Genomic DNA, 26096 nt, shown 5'->3' with positions numbered 1-26096 from the left:
TAAACGCATGGAATTTTTTCTTGCTCAACGGGGGTCATGTTCTTATAATGATGAGACCAAAGGCGACATTGAGGTGCCCTTGAGGTACAAACATCTACTGAAACAATGTGTACCCAAGGAACTTCCTCCAATAAACATTGATTTTTATGTTAATGAGAGGATATATCACATAGCACCTTCGTCGTTACATGGTTTGGGCCTATTTTCCATGGACAACATAAAGGTCTGTTACAACAAAGTTGCTGAATTGATGGAGTTTGTTGGACCTTGTTACAATTATAATGATTGGATGCAGATTGTTCGATATAAAAAAAGTATGCGTAGGTATGCACTGTCAGCCAATTATATACAACAAAAAGATAATGATCAAAGTAAATGAGTGGCTATATACATTGATGGAAGGCCAAAAGCAACGGGGAATATTGTAGGTTTTATAAATAGTACACGACGTGGGTCAACTAATAAGCAACCCAATTGCATATTTGAGGCACATGAGGGAAATTGTGTGTTTGTATGTGCGATAAAATCAGTAAGTGCAGGGGAAGAGTTGCTAATCGATTACAATTTGAATCGTATAGATATAAACAAAGTTACTATCATGGGGGTGGTATGTACTATATATACCATTTAAGCCAACTTCCAATTAATGAATCTAACAAACCATTGTATTATTAAGTTTTTTTGCTAAGTCTATTGGTTTCATTTCGCTAACATTTTTATATTTTTTCTTTGTCACAGGGCCACATGGATCCACCACATAGCACAGATAGGGGTGTAGGTCCCGACACTTCTACGGAGCAGGTAAACCTCATTGTAATTGTACAAATTAGATAGAAGCAAATTGTTACATTATGATCTTTTCTTGAGTGTTTTGAAGTAATTTTGTTAGTGTTAATTATATTCTTGTCATAGACGGATGTTTGGGATAAGGGAAAGGAGCCTGCAGTACCTCAGCACCTCCATAGGGATGTGGGGGGCTCAACAGTTTTATGCGCTGATGACATCGCACTTAGCGCAAACTCTATGCAATTTGTACAAAAGAATAATAGAAAAATTAGGCAAGAGATTGTTGATTTGGCAACCATAAGTCCTCAGACTGATGAGATAACAAAGAGGGTGCAACTATTGTTGACGACAATGGAAAACATGCAAGTAAGCAGTAATGAAAGCTTTAATCATAACAAAAGTTCAATAATGGTTTATATTTTTATCTCTTTTATGTCATTAACTAAAATATGTATGTGTTGTTTTTACAGAAATTTATAGGGCCTCATCATCCTGGTGGCAATGATCAGGGTATTGTGAGTAGTTCAGGTGATGACCATGTTCTATATATTAAAACCACTCCTTTGGACTTGTGAACTTGCTTTTTTAATGTTTTACATATTTAATGTATTACTCTTCAGGTGCTGACATGGGTTCAAGGTCAAGCCCAACTGTATTGCCGACTGCAATGTCGGCAACACATAGCATGCAGACATCGTCTGTTGCATCGGCTCGTGTTGACCCGCCCACTGGTGGTAGATCCCTCTTTTTCTCTCTCTTTCATTATGTGTTTATTACCCTTGAAGTGCTCTTTCTTGGAGGAATTTCATAGTGGATTCATTTACTGTGGCAGGAGATGCACATGAGGATGCGCCAGAGGCAAGTACTGCTGATAACATACCATCATTTCCTGGATCTTCCCGTATTGCTAGTACGGGAACATTGCAGGCCAGATTGGTGGTGAGCGATGAAGAATTGATTCCCTTGACGATACAAAAGGTTCCAAGTACTTTAAAAATATTATTATATATAGTCTAATTGTAATTTACTTACTGATCACTCATTTTGGACTAATGATCCCATGTTTTTTTTGCAGGAAATGATATTTTTTATAAAAATCTTAATGACATTTCATTGCAGATATTTGGGCCCACCATACGTAAAAGGTGGAACATCATATGTGAACTAACCCTTATCCACTATTTTGATTTCATATCATTGCTAGAATAGTTTTCCTTTTATCCATTTCTTGAACTATATCAAAGGTAGCTTCAGTTTCTTTCTAAATCTAACAGGTTTGTTTTAGCTTTAAAGGTGGAATAACCAAGAAAAAAAGTTAAAAGATGAACTCACAAACCGTATGGTAGGGTTGTTTGGAAATGACACATTCAACAAGACTAAGCTCCTGGAAAAAGCTGGCACATATCTAAAGTATGTGAGGGACCAATACAAGACACATTTAGAGAAGAACATAAAGTATGAGTGTCCCCCCATGATTCCAGAGAGGGAGTGGAAGGACCTAATTTTGGATGCAAAGGAGATAATTGAAAGGAAAAAAGGAAATACACCACCAGACGCCAGAAGAAGGTATGTGATACTATTAAGAATGTGAATATGTACTAATTATTCATTATATTTATATAATCTAACATATTTCAAACTTTTCATAGATTGAGTGACATGTTAAAGGCAACCAAGGCAAGACAAGAAAAGCATGGGCAACACAAACTCGGCTCTGGTGGTTATATGAAACTTGCCGCACAAATTGTAAGAATCAGTAAATTAAGTATCACATCAAAATATTTATAAATTGTAAACAATTTTTTTTTGATCAAACAATACAAGAAAAATTCACAATACTAAATGCAAGGCTCTGAATTCAATAGAGCGCCCACGGAAGATGACAAGAGAATTGGCTACCAGCAAGGCTATATAGTCGTGGCTGAATGGCTATGAGAATTGAGTGGGCAAACACGAGATTCTGATGCATCTGTCACAACGGTAATTAAGCTAAATGAAAATTATTTCAAATTGAATACTTAACCAATAATCTATTTGATGTTAAGTTTCAACATAAAGTGACTATATTTTTTTTAAATAAGCAAGCAATGATAACAATGCGCATGACATTGGAATGCAGCATGATAATCGTGGAACAGAACCTGTACATTAAGGTCCGGATGTGCATCCTAGTAGTGGAGGTATTCATTTGCTATTCAAATTTTTTTATGTTATAATTATTAATACAATTAAACATCCTAAATTGAAAATTAGTGTAGTAATTAATGTAACCTTTATTGTTAATATTTTAGAGCATGTAGTTAGTGGTGACCAAGTGGAGCATGATCCGGGTAGACAACATCAGAAATGTGATGTTCCCCAATCAGGTAAAGAGGACCACTGTTATTCCTTTAAACAAATTTAATTGCAATTGGTGTATTGATTAATGTAACATTTCGTATTTCAACTCCAGAGGATCTAGAGGGTGCTCAACATGCCAAGGTTGAGGCTAGACAAAATGATGTGGAAGATGATGTGGCCCCATCAGGTAAAGAGTGTAACAGTTGTGTTCTTTAAATTAATGAAATACTTGTAACAATAATTAAAAAATGTTTTGAATTTAACCCAATTCTTTGTTATTGCAGAGGACCCCCCTTTGGTTTAGCAACCTTGTCCTTTGTATAGGACTAGGCATACATCAAGAGCTCGAGAAGAGGGCATAACATCTGCAGATGGGGGAAATGATGAAGAAACCGATGTTCCACTTAGTCTTTTCATAGCTTCAAAGAAAAAACAAAGAAAGAAATGATTGTAATCTACCTTATTTGATAATGACTGATTTTTATGTGTAATGAATGTAATTATGTGCTAATGAATGCTCATGAATGATATGTGTTGATGATTATTGATGAATGTTGCGTTTTAATAAAAGTTAATGAATTTTATGTGTTAATGAACGTTATGTGATAATGAATGAATGTTATATTTTAATAATGGATGAAAGAATGAATGAATGTTAGATGTTAACAGGGAATTTAGAGTGATGTTAGAGGGGGGGGGGGGGAGGGGCCAAATGAGCTTCCACCTTCACATGGTTGGCCCTGTTAAGTAGAGAATATTAAACTATTCTCGAAACAAAGCGAAGCTCAATTATAAGATGTGAAATGTTTGAAAGGTGAGAGTCCACAAACAGATGTGAAATTTTTAAGTAGGCCTCCCAATGAAGTGGATCTCATAGACACGAAGAATCCTATATAGAGAATCATTGAGAGCCCTTGAAGAAGCAAATTTGAACTTTGATGAAGCAATACATGATGGAGGAATATCTTGCAAGAGGAAATCAAAGTCATTATGGTGTCATCTAGATCTGAAATGTGGTCTACTTTTCAAAAAAGTAAAGATGCTTGATACGAATGTGTTCTAGTGGGATGAATCTAGAAGACATATAATCCTATTGCAAAGAATCATGGAAAGTTATAGAAGAAGCAACTTCTAATTCTGAAGTAGCAACGTGTACAAGAGATGTTCTCATTTGTAGATGGAGTATCAAGAGGAGGATCACTAGTCCATGGACCATGCAATTGTTGTTAAATACCTATGCTTTTGTTCATAGTCACTTGGTGTAGGAATGAATTCAATGAGATAGGGTAGGAGATAGGGTATATCCACTCTTGGGCTTAGCATGTGGACAGCTTCGGGTGCCCTATCATGTTTCTCATCCAAGCTCTATTATGGTTTAACTCCAATTATGCATTATAGATATTGTGTAGTTCACATAAAATTGAAATAGTTATGAATATATGCTATCTAAACCTAGTTGAAATGGTTGCTCTATGAATTATACTTTCAATACTTGTCTAACATGATTGCAGGTTTTATCTAACATGATTGCAGGTTTCAAAATTTATTCTAATACCCAGATGGTATTGTTTCTTCATTGGGACTACTCACATGCATTCGAGGACTGCTAAACTATCATATTCACATAATATTGTCTCAATAATAAAAAGAGAACCCTAGGTCATCTTTACCATTATATGCTTTTGATCTTGCAACTCTGCGACTACAAATAAGATTTTAGTGGGATTCTAGGACTTCTCCTATGTTTTGATTTTTGCTTTCTCGATTGGGGCTATATTGTTCTAGGGTCTTAAACTAAGACAGTGATTGTCTCCTATAGCTTCATCCCTAGTTGTCATTTGTATAATTTGATGCCAATAAGGACTGATATGTTGCTCCTTTCAGTGAAGTGTTATAGTTCTTTGGACTGCTCATACCATATTCTAAAATTTTATGAAAACCCTACAATGAATGACTCCTTGACTATCATCATTGTTTTTATCTTACCATTGTGGATTTGAGTCTTGATTTGACTATATGGCTTCTCTCAATAGAGAATTGTTTAAGGCATTTGTAACTTCTAATCCATGACTTCTCATAAAGCTTTGGCACATTGAGATTGGAACAGGGATCCTATACACCATCACTAGAGATTACCAACAAGAGAAGATTCACCTATTGATCCTTTGAACCGATAATTCTTGATTGCCTTTTTGACTCATCGTGCTTTGTAATGGTGATTATCTTATTTATGGCTTGATGGATATTGATCTCTCTCTCACAAGTGTTTCAACTAATCTTTGATGAATACAAAACCTTCTCTTTTGTTGAGTGCAAATATCATGAATGCATTTATTTTTCTTAACTATCCATAATGACATTTTCAAATATCTGAGACTACACTTAGGCCTGTTGTCTCTTGATTCTTCATTGGACTGTGGTTTCTTTGATAGTTCTTTGTAGCTTTATCTTTGAATGGTCACTGTCTTATTTGTAGCTTTGTATTTCCTTTATGGTGGCAGACCTCATGCAATGTTTTCACCTTTAAAACCAACACTAAACCTTTCAACAACCATCTTCATAGACAGTTTGATATCAAATTGTGATACAACATTAATCATTTCACCACTGTTATCAATTATATTTTTGCATGCTCAGTGTCCATGCCTTCATTATGCTTGAGTTGATGACTGCTGCAACTTTATTACTGTCAAATTTGCTTCATGATGTCTTGTATGCATATGACATAATGCTAACCTATTTTTCAGTGCTATAGACTTTTCACTTTGTGTCATGGCATCCTTTTATCTTTCATCAAGATCCAGGAGTGAAGAAAATAATTATGACACTAAATACCTATGACCTTGCACTATGAACTGCCCTTGCACATCTTCTAGAACTTCATGGGCTATGGAAATACTATGATTTTGACCTTTCACAACCTTTTGATTCTTTTTGGGCAGCTAGATGGTTGTCTTTGATCTTACTGTAGACCTTGGTGCTTCATATTTATTGTTCTCTCTTGAAAAGACTCAGATTAGGACCTCTATTCATGCTTTGATAGTGATACTTGACATTGTCATCTCCATATCATGGCCACTATCATTCATTAAATCTCATATATTGCTGCTCTCAGTGTTATACCTATCAGTTATCCATGTTGAAGACTCTCACACACCTTCTAACACTATCTTAGACTTGGCTTTTGCTATTTAATACAACATAAGACTGTAATGAGGCTGCTGTGTCATTGATTTGACAATTTCTAATGTCTAGTAGATGTCTTTGATTCTCTCAAATTGTTCTTGAAGCTTATATGGCTTGGTTCTGATCCTTATAAGCTTTTAGACTGATTTAGGCACTATGATCTCACTGCAAATTTATCATTTATTGGTTGTTCTTATGTTGATAGTGACATTTATCACTACTTTCATCTGAGGCAATCACTTCTTGACAGTCAAAAGGTTGCCCATCAATTAGTTTTCATTGTCTTTAGCTTCTTGAGACCTCTTATTTATTGATAGAGAAACACAATATATTCTTCAAATCAATCAAACCTACTCAATGTAACCCTATAACTTGTAATTTTCTGTTGTGATTGTCTTTGTGTTTTGAACCATAAAAAAACTCTTATCATTGTCTTTTTAATTCAAAACCCTTCTTCATTACAAGCTCTAAGTAATCTATTCCTTGCTATACTTATGATTATCTATTAATGTTATTCAAGAATTGGGGAAAACCTAGACACTATTATCAATGTCTAAACCTTCTAACAGACTACTCTACTAGTCCTTACTGTCATTGTTATTTTGGTGGAGGCTGGACTATACTTCATTTGAAACAAACAAACCATCCATACAAATCATGCTTTCTCAAAAATGTGAAATCCTAGACTAGAGTAAAGAAGATAGCTAGCCCAGACATGAAATGCTTTGAATGTTCTAGACACGTAGCTACTCTTTGTTAGAATTTCCCTTCTAATTTTGCAACATGTCATGGTTCTCCTTCTACGTGGCTGTCATACTGCACCTTCGACTAGAGCTTACCAAACTGAATACTAGGGTTTTCTCCCATCAAAAGTGGAGTCCTCTACCAATGAACTCGAGATCCTCATCTTTACCACAGGTTTATCTTGAATTTTGATTGACCTTAGTTAGAATAGGCATTGAATAGTCTAAGAAAATTACCTCCAAAATGTTAAACTCAAACTTCAACTCATGAATTATAAGGCCATGCAAGTTTTTATTTCTCTTTTGATGAGAGAGGGTTAGAGGAAGAGATAATGACCTGGAGAGGGTAGAGAAAGAGAAGTAGAGAGGGAGAGAAGAAGAGAGGGATGAAGAGAGATAGTAGAGAGGGATAGAGAAGAGAGATAGTAGAGAGGGATAGAGAAGAGATATAGTAGAGAGGGATAGAGAAGAGAGATAGAAGAGAGATACCAATGTCAATCTTTTTGTATAAAATTTTTTTTCCAAAAAATCGAACTACCGTCGGAATTCTGACATCAAAGGGTAAAAATTCTGACAGAGGAGTGTCATTGGATGCACAACATCCTCATGAGAACTCTCCTGGAGGCCGTCGTAATTCCAACACAAAAGGGTTAAAATTACGAAAGGCCTCCGGAAGAGTTCCGACGAGGATGCTGTGCATCCAATGACACTCCTTTGTCAGAATTTTTACCCTTTGATGTCGGAATTCCGACGGTAGCCCGAGATCGCGAAGGTATTCTTTCTGGGTATGAGCATCCATGGCGGCCGTCGGAAAGGTTGGAGCGGATGTCGGAATTGCGACGACCACAAGGATAGTCGAAACTTCCGACAAAAAGTTTTCGACGGCTATTTTTGTCGGTAGTGCGATGAAATTGCGTCGGAATGACGACGATTTGCCGTTGAAATTTTGACCCGAATGTACTAGTGACTTAACTATAACACATCCTATGTAATTTTTGAGGCTATTATGGGTCGTCCAATTAATTGGCAATTATAATAGAGTTGGCGAAAACTAGGGTGAACTGAGACACGCTTCCACAAAATTCCAGATGAATTATGTCCTCCTGGACAATTAATCTTTATATGGTTGTTGGTGAATTGTGGCCATCTATTAAGACAACCTTGGAAAGTGTACGCGAAAATATTGAATTTAGCATGTGGAAAACGTAGATTCTATTAGTGAAATCTTGATAGAGATACAATTAATTACATAAAACAATGGGCGATTGGGCCGTGCATTTGATGGATAATTATAAAGTCCGAGCGACATGGCCACCCTCGATCGATACAATATATTTGCCTTTTTCTAGGTCACCGACATGAAATATTCGCCACTAAAGTAAACCCTGGTTAGGTTATTGTCAAGGTTAAATAGGGTTAGATTAGAGTTATGGTAAATATTAGGTTATAAATAAGATTAATGTTAGGTTGGAATAAGAATTAAAGAATTAAGTGACCAATCATTTCTTAAATAAAATAGCTGCTAAAATCAAATCCTCACAATCCTTATGGTTGGATATCTCTGAGCATACTCATTAGCTTTCATTTGTAGGTTACCAGCACTTCATTGTAATGTCTGAGCATACCGAGAATACAAATTAATGCAAAATTTCATATCATTCCAAGGCCTACCAATATTTTTGGATAATGAGCTCCATTGTATGAACTGTAGTAGTTCTGCAGACAAATTTTTTAACACATTTTTAGTCTCTAAAATTTCAAAAATCTTGAGGAGATATTACAAAAAATCACTGCATAATGATATTAGAAACAGATCTTGAGCCTTCCCCTTTCATATGTTTTATTGACACTTTTCTTTCCACAAATAAAATCACTCAAAACTACTTGAGATTTGTCATTTTTAAAGGACCGAACATGAAAATTAGAGATCACACACCTCAAAAATTAACAAATTTTTAAAATAGGGATTAGAATAAGTGCACAGATTTTTTCGAGCATACCCATTTCTTTGTATGAGTGCAATTATTTAAATTCTAGTGTTGCATGTCCCAGATTAATGTGTTGCATGTAATCAGAAAATGAAACATAAGGATATTACGTAATAAAACTAGTAAGTTCATTTGTGGTTAAAAATAGTTCTGAAAATGCACCATGTCAATGCTTTTAATTAAACCATGAAATACCATGTTGAAACAACACAAATCAAATTGTCGGTAGAACATCATGGTTGCGCTTCGAAAAACATATACTAATATATAAAAAAATTTAAATGTTTAAATAAATTTTTAGTAAATATATTTGTGCAATTAGAGTCTTATGACCATGTATTTCAATAAAATCATATCTATTTAATGACAATGACGCTCTTGTGTGCTCCCTTTTTCCAAAGAAAAAAACATAAAAAATACATCAAATCTAACTTTGAATCTAGGAACTTCTCTTAGCTACTATTTTAGAACACGAAAAAGCATTTGAGAATTTCCACAATTTTATCAAGCTACCTTGGTTATACTTTATTTGTTCTTCTAATAAATTTACCATGGTGGCCTTTCCTAGTACATGATCTGAGCATGGATTAATCTCTGCCTACATTGCTCCCATTTGTGCCTGACGAAGTTGCATGGTGGTGCCTTGTCGAAATAGAGTTATCGTCTTCTACATCTTCCCAGCCTCCAGGAAAATGCATGCAAAACAAAATCTTTCATTAGATCTAAAGCAACACAAAATGACTAGTGGTCTACCCTCTAAGCATTAGCACCTTGGTTTCAACCTATCTTCTATTTCTTTTCAAATAAATCATTGTAGAAGAGCCATGAGTAATCATCTCTTCCTATCACAAGTCAATCATACAAAAGAAGGGCTTTGTTCATAAGATATCATAGCTCGGGCCGCTGGAACCTGAAATGATATTGCACAAGCGATCATCTCCATGAGAAGAAATGGTTCAGGCTAGGCTTCCTAAATCTATTCCACTATGAACACAAACCGTGAATGAAGAGCTTCTTGTATATGGGATTTGCTTGGAGGAGCAGTCAAGAAGATTCCATTTATTATTTCTTTTTAAAAATTCCCCCACTTTTCCATTATAAATACTTACATTCACAACAAACAAATTAATCTTCCATTATCGTATGCCACTACTACTATGTGTTACAGTCTTCATTCTAATAGTTTCAACTTTGGAGCATGCATATAAAGCAATTATAACTGCTACAGAATCTTTAGTGTTTACACAGATGGGAAATCTGCACCCCAGCTACCACTGTAGGGATGCCTCTGAGCATAATTAATCTATATAAATTATATTTAGATATATCCTTCTGTAGATGCTTATTTAAACTTTCATATATGATAGATTTTCTTGAAAATAATTAGCCGATAGGCTATATTACATTGGGTTTTCACCAAGATGTGGCTTAACCAACACGCACTAAGCATTGACGCTTAGTGTGGGCCCCCCAATTTTTCTCTCCCTGTTCTTGTTTCTTAATGTGTGCTGCAGCCAATTATCAGATGTGGGCCATTTTTAAGGCATCATGTTCACCATTACCAAATGTCTTTCCATTTGCTTTAATCCCACACAAAGTAAATTTTCAAATTGTTTTTCCCCACCCGTAAGATTTTCAACTACAACAAACAAGTTGCCCACTAGGCAATTTTGATTTGCATGTAGCCTATGCCAAAATGGGTGCTTGCAAATAGGGTATGGACAGAAAAATGTGGAAGCATAGACAAAGCTTGTGAAAAGTTTAACAGGATGCCTTGGTCTATTTAATGATACTGTTGTAGGATATGCACAAAATGAAGACTTTTGAAAAGAATTTATAAAAATCAATTGAAATTGTAATCCATAAGTGTAGAAAGAGCACCAAAATCTTTTCCAGCTCATCCATATCTATGAAAAAATGGGGAACTTGGAATGGGGTATGGACATCCACCATAGGATAGGTAATAGGTGAATTTTGATGATGTAGTTGTAACTACCCTGCTAGACATGTGTGCAAAATGTGTAAGAACAGACAAGGCACATGAACTGTTTGGCAAAATGCTTCGAAGAAATATTATCATAATGCAACTTCTTTGTATATTTGCAATTCCATGGTAGCTTAAAGAGGGCATGAAGTAAGTTGACTCTACTCAGCTACAAAATTCTCTAAAAACCAAGCTATTAGAGGAGAATGGAGCAGCATATTAGTTTTTCATACTCCATCATTTCATGAGGAGAAAGGAGCCCTTCCAGCCATTTTAGATTTTTTTCATATTATCAAGTTTTTCCTTCACACAATCAATCACTTGGATGGTCATTTTTATCTATTATTTAGATATTTCATTTAAATAGTTACTTAAAAGGAGAAATTATTTTACTCACATTGTCATACATTCAAGGTGATCTTTTATTAGTTTTTGCATCAGTGGAAATATTGTAAGATATACAATGGTAAATATCATAGTGAAAGTAATAATTTGTTTATCACTGGAACTACATAGTCATAGGTGATATGTAGTTAGATGTATTTATGTTTCACCAGATTCCATCCCCTGCCAGTTTTGAGTTGCTAGACTTCTTCATGCGGGGTCGGCATTTCTTCATGTCAGGAAGAACTCTGGGGAAGCGTAAAAGCTTCGCGGTTGGGCAGTAAAGGGTTTCGACAGTGTTCTCGCCCATGGGTTAAGCGTGGGAGATAGATGCTAGGAGTCCTTGTCAAGATGATATTCAACTTTGTATTGTTTATTAATTGTAAATCAACCTTATGGTCTCTTGTAACTAAAGTAAATTTCATATGTTTTTTAAATTTCTTGGCTCATATAATTCATATATTGTGTCAAATTGCATTAAACAATGCACATCAAGATATAACATAATGTAAGCTACTTTTGTATATTGAGAGTATTGGATTAAATGACACATGTTGTTTTCTTAATTATTTGTAAATTTGTGAAGATTTATTGTAATTATGTATTTTGATATTTGAATAATAAGAAGGTCTTTACATTTTATCTCATCACTTTGTTGGGAAAAATGGTGTCTCAACCTTGCATTTACATGAGGTTACTATTTATACTAAGTTTTTGTTTGAGCATGAAATGGTGTGAAATTATTCTTGAAGCTTTTGGTTGCCTAGATATGTGTTCCGGTAAAGTTACGTCACAAGATCACATCTAGTTTTGAAGATATTAAAGTTTTCATTTTGGAGGGGTCCAATGAAAGGTTTTAATTTGATTTTGAGGATTTTAAAGACCTTGAAATGCCTTGAAAAGTGGGCATAAGTGGCATAGAGGCTTACAAGGCAATATGGCACTTCATGAGATTTCTGACACTTCAAACGGCTCGCCAATAGGACACAGGGTTCTCAAGTTATGGCCTCTGAAATTTTGTACTCCTGAAATAAGAAATATAAAATGTATCAAACACATAAATGAGTTGTAAAAGGGAGGGACACGTGTTGATGTGTGTTTTAACATGTCATAGGGCATCTAGAAGGGAGATAGGGTCGGCTACACCTTATTGGGTGGTTTTAGCCCATGGTTTTGTAATACCGGTTTACGGTTTCTTGTATTGTATCTCCTATATATGAGGTGCATGAGATAGAGGTTGTGAGTAGAGTCTCAAGCCGATTGTATTACCTTTGTGTCTCTGACTAGTGATACTTCTGTGAAGAGCTTGCTGTGTAAGTATATTGTAATTTTTTTCTGATTGCTGAATAATATATTGAGCTGCTTTTGGAGTGCGGTTTTTCTCCCAAAAGGGGTTTCCCCATATAAATCATTGTGTTATTTTTTGAATGTTATTATATCTATTTCTATTTTTTGTAACTACTATGACGATTTGTAAAAGTTTTTACATTATCATCCTCACAAGATTAGTGTAGGAAGTTGTTCTGCTACTTAACTTCCTTACACGTGGTATCAGAGCTTGATAACCTTTGATTTCAATTGTGGCTTGTTGGGTTTTTTTGAACTAATCTCGATTTGAGTGGGATATTGTGCAGAAGACACCTTTTTATCTTGTTGCAAGAATTTTTAGATGGCAAGTTCGTTAGGGAGAATAGAGCCAAAGAAATTTAATGGAATGAATTTTAAGACGTGTAAGCTTAAGATGGAAGATTTGCTAACAAATCGAGATCTGTGGGATGTTGTTGATGTGAATGTCCAAAGAACCTCAGTATGATGTTATGGACCGAAAAGCCAAGGGTCTAATCAGACTATTCTTGGTAGACTCAATTCTAATCAATGTCCACAAAGAAAAGTCTGCAAAGAAGCTGTGGACTAAGCTTGGTGAAATGTATCAAGCGAAATCTTTATCAAATCAAATTTTCTTAAGGAAGAAATTGTATTCCTTGAAGATGGAAGAGGGTGGACGAATTGCAGATCACCTAGAAGCATTCATATGTTGGTGGCTCAATTGGTATATGTTGGTGTTAAGATGGATGAAGAGGAGAAATGCTAGATCTTGCTTTTTTCTTTGCCGGATTCGTGGGATTCTCTTGTTATGGCTATCAAAAGTACTTCAATTATTTTAAAGTCTGAAGATGTGGTGGGTGACCTACTTGGTGAAGAGATGCAGAGGAAGGTATCCATTAGTTCAAAGGAAGCCCTAATTGTTCACGGAAGACCTAAGTAGAAAGGAAAGAAGAATGAGAAGCACAATAAGTCCAAATTCATTATTTAAAATTGCGATAAACTAGGACACATCCCTAACGACTGCAAAGAAGAAAACAAGAAGAAAATGAAGAAGTTCGATTCTGAATTTGAATCTGAGAAGGAAGATGGTGATGCATTCATTGTAGCTTTGGCGACTCATGTAGGTAATGATGCTTGATTAATTCACTCAAGTGCATCTTTTCATATGACTTCCAATAAAGATTGGTTTTCTAAATATGAAGAATTTAATGGAAGAAAGATGTACTTGGGTGATGATGCTCATGGTTTGAATTAAAAAAGGTATATGTTAGTGAATAAGGAAATTGTAACTTTATCAGCTATGGTGTCAGTATAAAAGGGTACAAGCTTTGCAATCCAGTGATAGAGAAGGTTCTTTATAGAAAAATTGTTATTTTCAAAGAGATTAAACCTTTCACTATTGAGTTGCATCCAGAGAAAGAAGAGAAACAAAATAAGGAGGTAGTTTAGATCCCATGTAGTGTCCCTTCTAGATTTACATTTTGATTCTTGATTCAATAGACTTATCTAGACTTACGATGATATTTTGATGATGATTATGGCTTTATTTCTATGCAGTCGACATTTATGATGCTATATGAACATGTATTATATTGATGTCTTTTGATGATCTATGTGATGGATGATATGTTATGATTATTCGATGGATCATATTTTTTGATGGACATATATGTATTTGAGATTCTTATGTGATTTATATGATTTCATGATATATGACGATGATACTAACCCTACTCCATGATGATGATTTTATAAGATGTGTTTGTATTGAGTGTCTGTCTTCATGAAAGGGATGATGCCTTATCACTCATCGCAAGCATGATAAGGTGTTGCAAATCTCTTTCACTTGCCTTCTACAATGATGTTGTATATATATATATATATGTGTGTGTGTTATTTTGTATTTATCAGTGGATGTAGGACTGCAGGTACCGGCCATCAACTCCACCTGGTCTCATAGGTCTGAAGGTGTCCTAATCCCAATGGCAGTTATTGGAGATGACTTGGTTTTCCCTCACCTACTCATGGTCTAGTATGTTCACCTTGTTAGTCTTGTCGGGTGTAAGTGTTGTCCAATCTTGAGTCGGTATTTCATCCTATCTTTGTTCAGATGGTTGTGTGTGTATGATTTATCATGGATTGGATTAATTATCCTATGGTTGGATAATGTTTATTTAATTAATTGATTAATATTGGGTAATAGTTATTAGAGTTATAACTAATCAATTAATTAATGGATATTTGATTTATTACTATTAAATTTATTAATTAATTTATTTATTTTGGATTTAATTGACTATTATTTATTAATTGATTTATTGGCTATTGTATTATTTAATTATTTTTATCCTTTTGATTTTATTTATTGGTGATTGATTTATTTTAATTTACTCTAGATATAGTTGTTAAGTTGATTTTGATTAATTAATAATTAAAAAAGTATAAAGCCTATTTCTATTTCTACACTCTTAAAATGTAATAATATTATTATTTTGCTTTTACTATGCATGGGAGGTGTAAAAATAAAATAAGTTAATTTTACCTAGCCTCTTAATTGATTAGGTGAATTTGGAAAAATAGGTAAGAAATATAATAAAATATTCTTACCATGGAACTATACAAGATAGGTAAGAAATACTGATTTCTGGATTATTTTGATTGGTTGGGATTTTTGCATAGTTTGCTTTGTATTTTCTATTTATTTGAAATTTCTAGATGGCTACCAGGTTACCAGTTGGTAGGATTTTTGATTGAATCTTTGATATTTTGGCTTGGATCTTGGTTTGCATTTGGATTTTGGAGGCTTGGATTGTGGAAGCTCTTCTTCAGTTTTCATCCTTGGATTTGCGATCTCCAGGTTGGAGCTCTTCCATTTTTAGATTTTCTGAAATTTTGTCTTCCCTATGTCTTCTCGTGAAAATAATTTACTTGTGATTGTTGAATGGATGGGGAAAAGAAAGACATTATAGCCTAAATCCATTGGAATTAAATGAATGAAATGTGGAAATTGCAGATTGCTCCTTATGTTTGAGTGATATTCTTGAGTTGTTTTGTCTGTGTAAGTGAATGGTGGATAAATGCATATATGTATTTACTTTTTTTGTGTGTTTGTAGAATTTTCATACTGTTATTGAATGATCATTTGGGTATTGTACTCCTTGTGAACTCTTGGTTGTAATAGGGGCTATTTTTCTATGTCTTGAGTGCTTCCGTGACTATGTAGGAGTTCATGAAGCTCCCTATAACTCTCTATGGCATATTTTAGTCTATCATAATCATGTTGCAAGTGTTTTTGGGTAGTTGGAGTTGTATTCGTTAAGTCCATTTGGCCTATGCAGAGTTAGAATTATCTCCCATACATCTAGACTACCAAAATGCAGTTTTGGTCGAGTTGCTTATTCACTGAGTTGAAAACTCATTGCTATGAGTTGAATTTTATGCATAAATCATGTGTATACCCTTTCTAATGCTCATCCTACCTCCTAGTCATGTCCTTGATGTCATTTTTTTCTCCTAAGTCAATCTAGACAGTTACTTTACCTTCTGGATCCTTCAAACTTGAGATATTACATACTTTACCATAAAAACAACCAAATCAACAAGAAATACCACCATATTAACCAGTAACGCCACCCTATCTACCAGGAACGCTGCTATGCATACGCAAAATACCATTGTTAAGACACAAAGAGTTGAGGAACTAACTAGGAGAGCTAACCTACAGATTGATAAATCTGACCTTTGTACCCAAAATGCTGACCAACGAACCAAAAAAGCTAGGCAATGAACCAGAAACAATAGACAATGTCCTAGAAATGCCACCCTACAAACCAGGAGTGCCACTGTGCATACCAAGAGAGCTAAATTGCTCCGGAAGGCCTAGGAAGGTCAATTTTAGTGTTGTAAAGTCCTAGTATGGATTGTGTGAGTTCCCAGAGGCATGTGAAGTATGTGTTGATAGATTTTGATTGGTTCATGATGTTCCATGATGTTTCATGATGTATTTTGTTCTCTGATAAGTGGGATTATGCCCTACCATTGAGGAGTTTCCTTATGCAGAAGTTGCTCCAATAAGGGGTTCTTGCCTTGTTGTTTGAGGATCGCTTCTATCACTCTAGTGGGATGTTTTATACCTCGCTGTTGAGTATTTGTAGTAGATTATGATTACATATGTATCTTTTTCATGTGAAGAAGACATGTCGAGGATGTTTTGTGATGGCCCTTGGTTGATTGGAAAATTTGCGCTGGCTCTGCAAAAATGGTCACCTTTGATGGATCTAAATGAATCTTTTTTTGTCCAAGCTCCAGGATGGGTCAAACTCTCGGGTCTCCCACTGGAGTTCTGGGTTGAAGATGTTTTGAAAGGAATCACTAGTTCCTTTGGGGAGCTCTTATCTATGGATCCTGTCATAGTGGATAGAAGAAAACTCACCTTTGAAAGGATTTGTGTGGGATTCATGCAAGGAACAAATATGCCTTTATCTATTAAGATTAACTCCAGATTGGGGAAGTGGGTCCAACTGTTGGAATATGAAAGCATCCCTTTTGCGTGTTTTCACTGCAAAAAATTGGGGCATACTGCTAAAAAATGCCCCCTATAGGCTGTCAAAGAGAAATCGAAGAAAGACAACACAACAAAATGGAGAGCCAAAAATCTTTTTAAGCAACCGATTGTTGCAGAAGAAAAGAAAACGATAGATGAAGCCTAAAGTATCATCATCTCTGACACTTTTGAGAAACATGGGAACATCAATATGGAAAACCTAGAAAACCATGTTTCTGGAGGTGGAAAAGTGGGGAAAAGAGGATCAAATAGGCAAAGATGAGAGAGAATGACAAAACCTCAATCAGGATGAACAACGAAGTGATAACCTCAAAGAAAGAAAAATAAGGGTGGTTTTGCAGACCAAGGAGGAGGTGACTTCAAACTGCACTATGAAAAACACTAACATAGATTTCCCTAGATCTGACTATGAGGACGCCTAGAGGTATTTGATTCTTGGAGGGATTTCATCATCAGAATCATAACAGTCGGTTGAGATGGTGAAATCTACTTTTCAGTCATCCCCCATGAGTTCATTGCTTAATATAAGTGCAAAGTGGGCTGAGGAAGAAGCTTTCAAGAAGAAGGCACCCACCCATAAGAACCAAGAGGATGATATCTAGAATAATGAAGCTGCAGAATGAACGAAATATGGAAAAAAGGGGCCGAACCCCCCAGGCTACCCCTGTCAAGACTAGAAACAGGACCAAGGCCGACACGGAATTTATTCCCTCACCTCCTGGAAGAAGATCAACAAGCCAGCTTAGAGATCAAGAGACTAGCAAGAATATAGCAGATGGAATTCAAATGACCATCCTTGAGGTATGTTCCATAAAAAGAAAATGAAAGTTATTTCATGGAATATTTGTGGATTGAATAGTCTACATAAACAGGATGTTCTAAGAAATTTTGTTAGAGAACATAAACCAGATATTTTTTCTTATCCAAGAAACCAAAATGACAAAAGAGAAAGTTGAGAAGATTAAGTTTTTTAAGGATGGTGGGGTATTAGGAGGTAGCTCTGATGGTACTTCTGGGGGTATTGCCATTTTTTGGAATCTTAGGCAAGTCACAGGGGTACCTATTAAGCAGGATAATAACATGGATTTTCTAAAGTTTCATCATTTCGGGGATAGTACCTCATGGCTCCTAGCTAATATTTATGCTCCTAATAATAGACTAGGTAGATGCAAATTTTGGAAGAAGCTAGAGGATATGAGATCTCCTCTTAAGGAGGAATGGTGACTGGTGGTGGGAGACTTCAATACCCCTCTCTGTGACAATGAGAAGTTTGGGGTCATCCCGTCTCAATTAGACAGTAGAATGGACCTGCCGAACTTTATTAATAACCGGGGTCTGCATGATATTGATCTTCAAGGGGCCAATTATACCTGGACTAACCGAAGGGTGGGAGTGATCTTATTCAAGTCAGATTAGGTAGGGCCCTTATCTCAAATGACTGGTTTAGCCATTATCAGAGCTCCCTTTTAGCTATTTCATGGATTGGTTCGGACTACTTTCCTATGGTTTTTGTGGCAGAGAAGATAAGCGGAAAAGGAAATTTCCCTTTTAGATTTGAAAGGATGTGGCTGGGTCATCCTAACCTTGAGATGGCCATTCAGGATTGGTGGTCGATTGATGTCAAAGGTATCGTTATGTATAGAATGGTGAAAAAATTAAGGCATGTGAAGGATAATATTAAGAAATAGAACAAGGAAGTTTTTGGGGATTTATTCGCTGCTAAGTCCAAAACCCATCTTGAACTAAAGGAAATCCAGGAAAAAATCCAAGCCAGTGGATATACCGAGGTTTCTATCAGAGAGAAAAATGAACTGCTAGTAAAGTATCATGAGATCATCAGAAGGGAAGAAGAATTTTGGAAACAATGGTCCTAGTCTCTTTGGCTTAAAGTTGGGGACATAAATACTAGATTCTTCCATATGACTACTCTAAAACATAAGACTGCTAATAGGATTTCTAAATTGAGGAATGGTGGATCTGAAACAAGGATGATAAGATTAGGAATGAAGGTAGGAACTTTTTCAACTCTCTTCTCTTTGCGGATAGCAGGCTGGATGATCATTCCTAGAGGACAGTCTTGGAGATCATTCCTTCCCTCATTAATAAAGATCAAAACAATGTCTTGGTTGCCATTCCTTTTGAAGGAGAAGTTAAGAAAGCAGTGTTCTCCTTTGATGGCAATAAAGCCCTAGGACCTGATGGGTTCCTATTATTCTTCTTTCAAAATTTTTGGAGTATTATCAAAAGGATCTGGTTAAGGGAGTGTAAGAATTTTTTGGGACTAGGTTTATCTTAAAGGAACTCAATGCCACCTTTCTGGTTTTGATTCCCAAATGTCCAGGGGCTGACTCGATGGATCAATTCAGACCAATCAGTTTGTGTAATTCCTTCTATATGATTATCTCGAAGGTGGTTACTAGCAGATTTCTCACGATTATTCCTTCCATCCCCAACAGAGTGGCTTTGTGCTGGAAGACAAATCCTAGACTCTATCATCACTATTCATGAAAATATTCACTCGCTGGTGGAATCGAATAAATAGGGCTTCTTGATGAAATTGGATTTTTCTAAGGCCTATGATCGGGTGGATTGGGGGTTTTTGGACAAGGTTCTTAGAGCTTTTGGTTTTTGTGAAAATTTTATTCAGCTAGTTGGCCAACTCATTTCGACCCCTTCATTTTTTGTCATCGTGAATGGAGTGCCCTCTCCTTTCTTTAAATCTTCAAGGGGCATCATGCAAGGGGAACCCATCTCCCCTATTCTCTTCATTATCTTGGCTGAATGTATGGGTAGAAATATAAGCAAACTTGTTTCTCAGGGTGTTTTGTTGGGATTTTCTCCCTCTTCTGGATTCAAAGCCTATTCTCACCAACAATTTGTTGATGATACCATTTTAATGGGTACTTCATCAATTAGAGAAGCAACTAACATGAGGAAAATTCTCAATCCTTATAGTGCTACTTCGGGTCAATCGATTAAATAGGATAATAGCTCTTTATTCTTCTTCAACAGTTCGGATGTTAGAAAAACCAGATTGGCCCATATCCTAGGAAGTTAAATTGGCCAACCTCCTTCTATTTACTTGGGTTTCCCCTTGGTTACAAAACTTATAGATCTTTTCTGGAATAGTCTTGTTCATAGATTCAACAGGAACCTGGCTGGGTGGAAAGGGACCCTTCTTAGTGAAGCAGGTAAAATCCATTCTTAGCCAAGCAGGTAAAATCCATCTCTCGAAATCTTCTCTCCGAAGTCTTTCGGGTTTACGCCTTAAGTCTCTTCAAAATACCTAGACAATTTGCAGATGCAATTGAGAAAATTCAGAAAGCTTTCCTATGGTTCGAGGTTGAGGAGAAGAAGAGAGTTGCCCTCATTGCCTGGGATAAAGTTTGCAAACTGAAGAAGTTGGGGCGGATTGGCCTGAGAAACATCAAAACCTTGAATAAAACCCTCCCGGCCAAACAAATATGGAGAATCTATCAGGGAACAGGTGAATAGAACAAAATTTGGAAGGCTAAATACTTATGTCTGAATACTACCATGGAAGATTTCCTTGCCTCAGATCAGATCTTGATTGGCTCTACCATATGGAAAAATGTTACTCATGCAAAAGGAATTGTGAGTCTGGGCAAAGTGTGGGCCATTGGTAATGGTAGAAGGGTCGATTTCTAGGATGATGCCTGGATTGGAGGTGCTCCTCTGAATGATCATTGTGTTCCTTAGGTGATCATCCAAGCCTGCAAGAACAAGTTTGGTGTCAAAGTTGCTGACTACTGGAGAGATCAGAAGTGGGTGGACCTGAGCACTTTTGATCCCAACTTAAAGAATGTTAATATGAAAATCACCCAGGATGTCATTAATCCAAGAAGGGAGGACCACCTGGTGTGGGGAGATTCCCCTTCAGGAAATTATTCGGTGGCTTCTACTGTCTTTATGCTGGCTTGGCCACAAGACTCTATCCCCTGTTGGACCAAAGCTTGGTGTACAGGCTTGACTCCTAAAATAAATATTTTTTTATGGATTCTTCTACAAAATAAAATCCTAACCACAAATAACTTGAGAAATTGGGGATTCCGTATCCCCAATAGATGCTACTTATGCCTTAATGATGAAGAATCTGTGAACCATATTTTTATTCACTATCCTTTTGTTCAACCTATCTGGTCGATGCTTTTTCAGTTATGGGGTTTAAATTGGGTGTTTCCTAGGGAGATTCAAGACTGTTTCAGGAGCTAGTCTTGTAGAACAAAAAATACAACTATAAGGAAACTGTGGTATTTTTATTTTCCATATATCCTATGGGTTATTTGGAAAGAAATGAATAACTAAATTTACAAGAACGCCATCAACTCCCCTGAAGTGGTGTGGGCTAAGATAAAACACAAACTTGTTGAGAGTGTGATGGCTATTGGATCTCATTATTGCAATAGTAAGGAAGAGTATGAAGTTTTAAGGAGTTGGAATATCCCAACCTCTATGAACAACATTACTTACCAACTCAATAGAAGGATGTGATGCTAGTCTTCTCCTCCTAATGGTTGGATTAAGGCTAACTTTGATGGGGCTGCTAAAGGGAACCCAGGGCAAGCTAGCTGTGGTGGAGTTATCCGGAATAGTGCTGACTTTTGCATGGAGGTGGTTGCCTTCCCCTTGCGGAACCAAACTAATAACTTGGCTGAAGCCATGGGTGCCCTTGCTTCCTTGGTAAGTAACGACCGTCGTGGATGATTAAAAGTATTATTGACATGACCAAGGAGTTGCTTGAGGGATTTGACCAATATTACATTTGTCATGATTATAGAGAGTCCAACAAGAGTGATGATTGGGCTGCAAACAACGTAGTGCGGAGTGGGTAGATAAAGATTTGGTATGGAGAGGGGGAGCTCCCTCAAGTGGCACGTGACATTTTAAATTATGAGAGATATCATGAAAAACAAAGTAGGATTTGATATCATTTCTCGATATGGTAGGGGTCGTCATGGCATCATGAAACAGTTTTGTAATCTACCAAGAAGGAGGTACACCATTAAACGCCATAGCATCTCACACGCTTTGTGGGTTCTTCTTTCCATTTGAGGCGAAAGCTTGAGAAATATCTATTTGCTTCTAGAGCCTTCTTCTTTGTTTCTTAGAAAAAGAAAGTTTGCAGAGAAGAGCAGTATTTGCTGGAATTTACATTCTATTAATACTAATAAGAAGATGGGGGGAAATCGTAAGCACACAGAGGCTAAAAAAATAGATAAATGGCGGGACCGTCCCCAGGTTTGGGCTATGCTGCAAGCGGCAAAGATGTCCGATTACATGGAAAGAATGCAAGAAAGAAGACCTGAAATCACTAGAATTTTTGAAAAGGGGTGGAAAAAGGGCACCCTAACCATTGCCAACAGGAAGTTTAAGGTTAATGAGACCATGTTCGTACAGGCGACAGGTCTGTCGATGGATGGAATAAAATTTTATAGAAACCAGAAGCTGTTGGAAGTTGTTGTGAATAAATTCCCGAAGGACGAGGTGGAGAAAGCAAAACTGGTCAAGGGAAGCCACACATACTACTCCCCGGAGGTAATCAAGATGATCTGGTGAGGTATTTTATTTGCTGTCATGGAATTCATAACTTTATATGGTATATATACCAGAGTTTATAGTTACCATTTTGTTATTCTTAATCATTTTCGACACAAGGAGAAAATATCCCTCCCCTACTACCCGTTCTGTGCCCTAAATGTCAGGATTATGGATAATCCCAAGACTAACCCTGCATTACACGAGGGTCTTATGGTGGTCCTATACAACCATATCAAGAACACCACTGTTCAACAGGCTATATCTGAGGTATCCGAGTTAGATGATGATTTGGGTAATTCAGATGATGAATATTATGAAGGATATGACACAGAGGCAGATGTTGAGGTGGACCCCCATACCACCAGTTCAAACAAGTGTAAAAGGAAAACCAGCCAAGAGGATCAGGGTAAAGGGTTGATCAATCGGAAAAAGAAGGGGGAGGACGATGACAGTTGGTACGAGGAAGAAGAGGAGAGTAAAGATGACATGGAAACGGACAACAAGGAGGTTCAAATTATCTGAAGCCAGAAGAAAAAGGGGAAGATGTTGAGAGGTGAGGAGTTGGAAGCCAAGACCGACTACGCAACGTTATTCCTGCTCCCACACTACTAAAATGGGAGCCTTTGAACAAAGGTGTTGCAATTGTGAATGTCATAGTAGACAGGCATGCCAAAATGTGAAAGCTTAGTCAAGGCAAATATACTGTTTGACATAATGAGACGTATTCTTAGGGATTGTAATTATTATAGGATTTGCACCCCTAGACTTGTAAACTTTCAAGCAAATATACTTGTTAACTTTGTAAAACCAAATTCCACAACCCTAATAGACATCCTTCCTCCCATGTCATCCGCACCCAAGAAAAAGAATACAAGACCCTCTGTTGAAAATTACTTTTCACTGTTCACTGTGCAAGAGATTGAATTGGGTATTAAGAAGTTGGGTTTTGGTAAAACTAAAGATTTAGATGAGCTTCAAGAAGAATATCTCAAGTGGGGCATGAATGTTCTTGCTCCTCATATTACAAAAATATTGAATAACATCATCCTCCATGGGTTTCCTATAGATTGGACAACAAGTCTTGTTGTACCTCTTTTCAAAAGTGGTGATGTTAATAACCCTTCCAATTATAGGACCATAATGATCAATCCTTTGTTTGCTAAACTCTTTGGAAGCATGATAGAAAATAGAATCAGCAAATGGGCGGAAGAAAATCATAAATGTGCAAAGGGTCAAGCTAGTTTTAGACCTAAGCTTTCCATAGTTGACCATGGTATTACTTTGAGACAAATCATTGAAAAAGCTTGGGAGAAGAAGGAAGAAGTCTTGTGTTGCTTTGTTGATTTCAAGAAGTCTTTTGACACGGCCCCTAGAGATAAGCTTTGGCATAGGATGTAAGAACTTGGTATTCTGGTTCATCTTAGAGCTATTGTTCATAGGCTTTTTGAAGAGGTTAAAGTGAAAATCAGAACTTCAGATGAGATTTCAAACAATTTTAGAAGTGAGATTGGGGTCAAACAAGGGCTCTTTATCCTACTTTGTTTGGCTTATACATTGACAAGTTTGAAGAATGGTTGAACATTTAGAATGACAAAGGTATTCAACTAGGTGAATTTGTGATAAGGTTGCTTCTTTATGCGAATGACCTCATTTTGATTGCCAAATCTTCCCTTGGTTTGCAAGAGCATTTATTTGCCCTTTGAACGCTTTTGCAATATGATGGGAATGCATGTTAACATCTACAAGATGAAAGTCATGGTTTTTTCAAATAGAAGGAAACAAAAGCAGCATAAATTTGACTTTGAAGGTAACATTCTTGAAGAAGTTATAGATTACAAATACCTTGGGATTGATTTTAACAATCTTAGTTGGGAAGGTTGCATGGGAAAAGAACTTTAGGAGGTTGAAAGACATTGTATGCTCTCTAAAATAAGTGCAGGGAGGCAGAGCTATGGGACTGGAGTACCATCCAAACCCTTTTTGGGATTTTGGTGTTGCTGGTTGTTCTTTATGGATGTGAAATTTGGGCCATTAATAACTATGTCTCTCAATGGAAGCAAATAGAGAGAATTCAAAATCGTTTAATCATAAGCAAGCTCAAAATTAAAAGTATAATTCCTTATGATCTAATGTTAAGTGAAGTGGGAGCTGCCCATATTGAAGCAATTACTATGGTGCGTCTCATTAGCTATTTAAAAAGAATCGAGCAATTGGGAGGAGGTAGATGGCCTAAGGTTGTTGTCAATGACTTATTGTGCAAAAGGAAGAAGACATGGATGCAACAAAACATCGAATGGCTGAAAAAATGGAACATCTATTTGAGTGTGTGTCCCACAAATAACAAGGAGATAAAGGTCTTCGTTATGGATAAGTTCTACAAAAAAATCTGGGGTATTGGGTTAGGAAGAAAGAAATGGTACTATATCAATGAGTTCAACCCCACTTATGATCATCTTCAAAATGTCTATATAGGGGCTAATATATCTTGGAGAGATAAAATCCTTATTGCTTAGCTTAGAACCAACTCTCACCAAGTTCTATGTGAGACCGAGCAGTGGAAAAGGCCAAAAGAGACTTGGGAAGAAAGAGTTCGCTTGTTTTGCAACACTGGGAGGGTGGAAACTTAAAAACATTTTATTTTGGAGTGTGAAGCACTTAAAGACAGCAGGGATAAGTTTGTCAATATCTTAGCTGATAACACACGGTATAATTTATTCGGCAAGGATCATATAGAGAAGTTGGGCATACTCATCATCGACTTCCATAAGCAAAGATCTGTTCTTCAGAAATTGGTTCAGATTGGAGAGTTGCCCCATAAGCTATTCTTGACCTCACGCATACTAAAATTCTTTCTTTATGTATTTATTTCTTTCTTCTTTTGAAACTTTTCAGTAGATGCAATGTTAGGCGTCGCTTCTCTGCAGGCTACATACAACATGGTTTCTCTCCAAAAAGGCTTTTAATGTTATTTTATTTTTAAATGCAGTTGGCAGGCAGAAATCTAAACTCTTTTTCAGTGTCCATTATGGACGTGGTCCCCCAGGTTAGATGCCATTCCTATTTACTGCACGCTGCCCTCCCATCTTTTCTCGCCCTTACTCCATTCCTCCTTACATTTAAAAATGTTTTATTTCTCTTCTTGAATGCCTTTTTTGCTCCTCTCATTGAATTCACTAGCTTTTCAAGATATGCAAAAGCCGCTGGTTGGTGAAATTATTGACGTGGGTTTAGTCGCA

Source organism: Cryptomeria japonica, chromosome 3, assembly GCF_030272615.1.
Source record: "Cryptomeria japonica chromosome 3, Sugi_1.0, whole genome shotgun sequence".
NCBI classification, from domain to species: domain Eukaryota; kingdom Viridiplantae; phylum Streptophyta; class Pinopsida; order Cupressales; family Cupressaceae; genus Cryptomeria; species Cryptomeria japonica.
The sequence above is the reverse complement of the archived record's forward strand: the minus strand, read 5'-3'. Positions refer to the sequence as shown.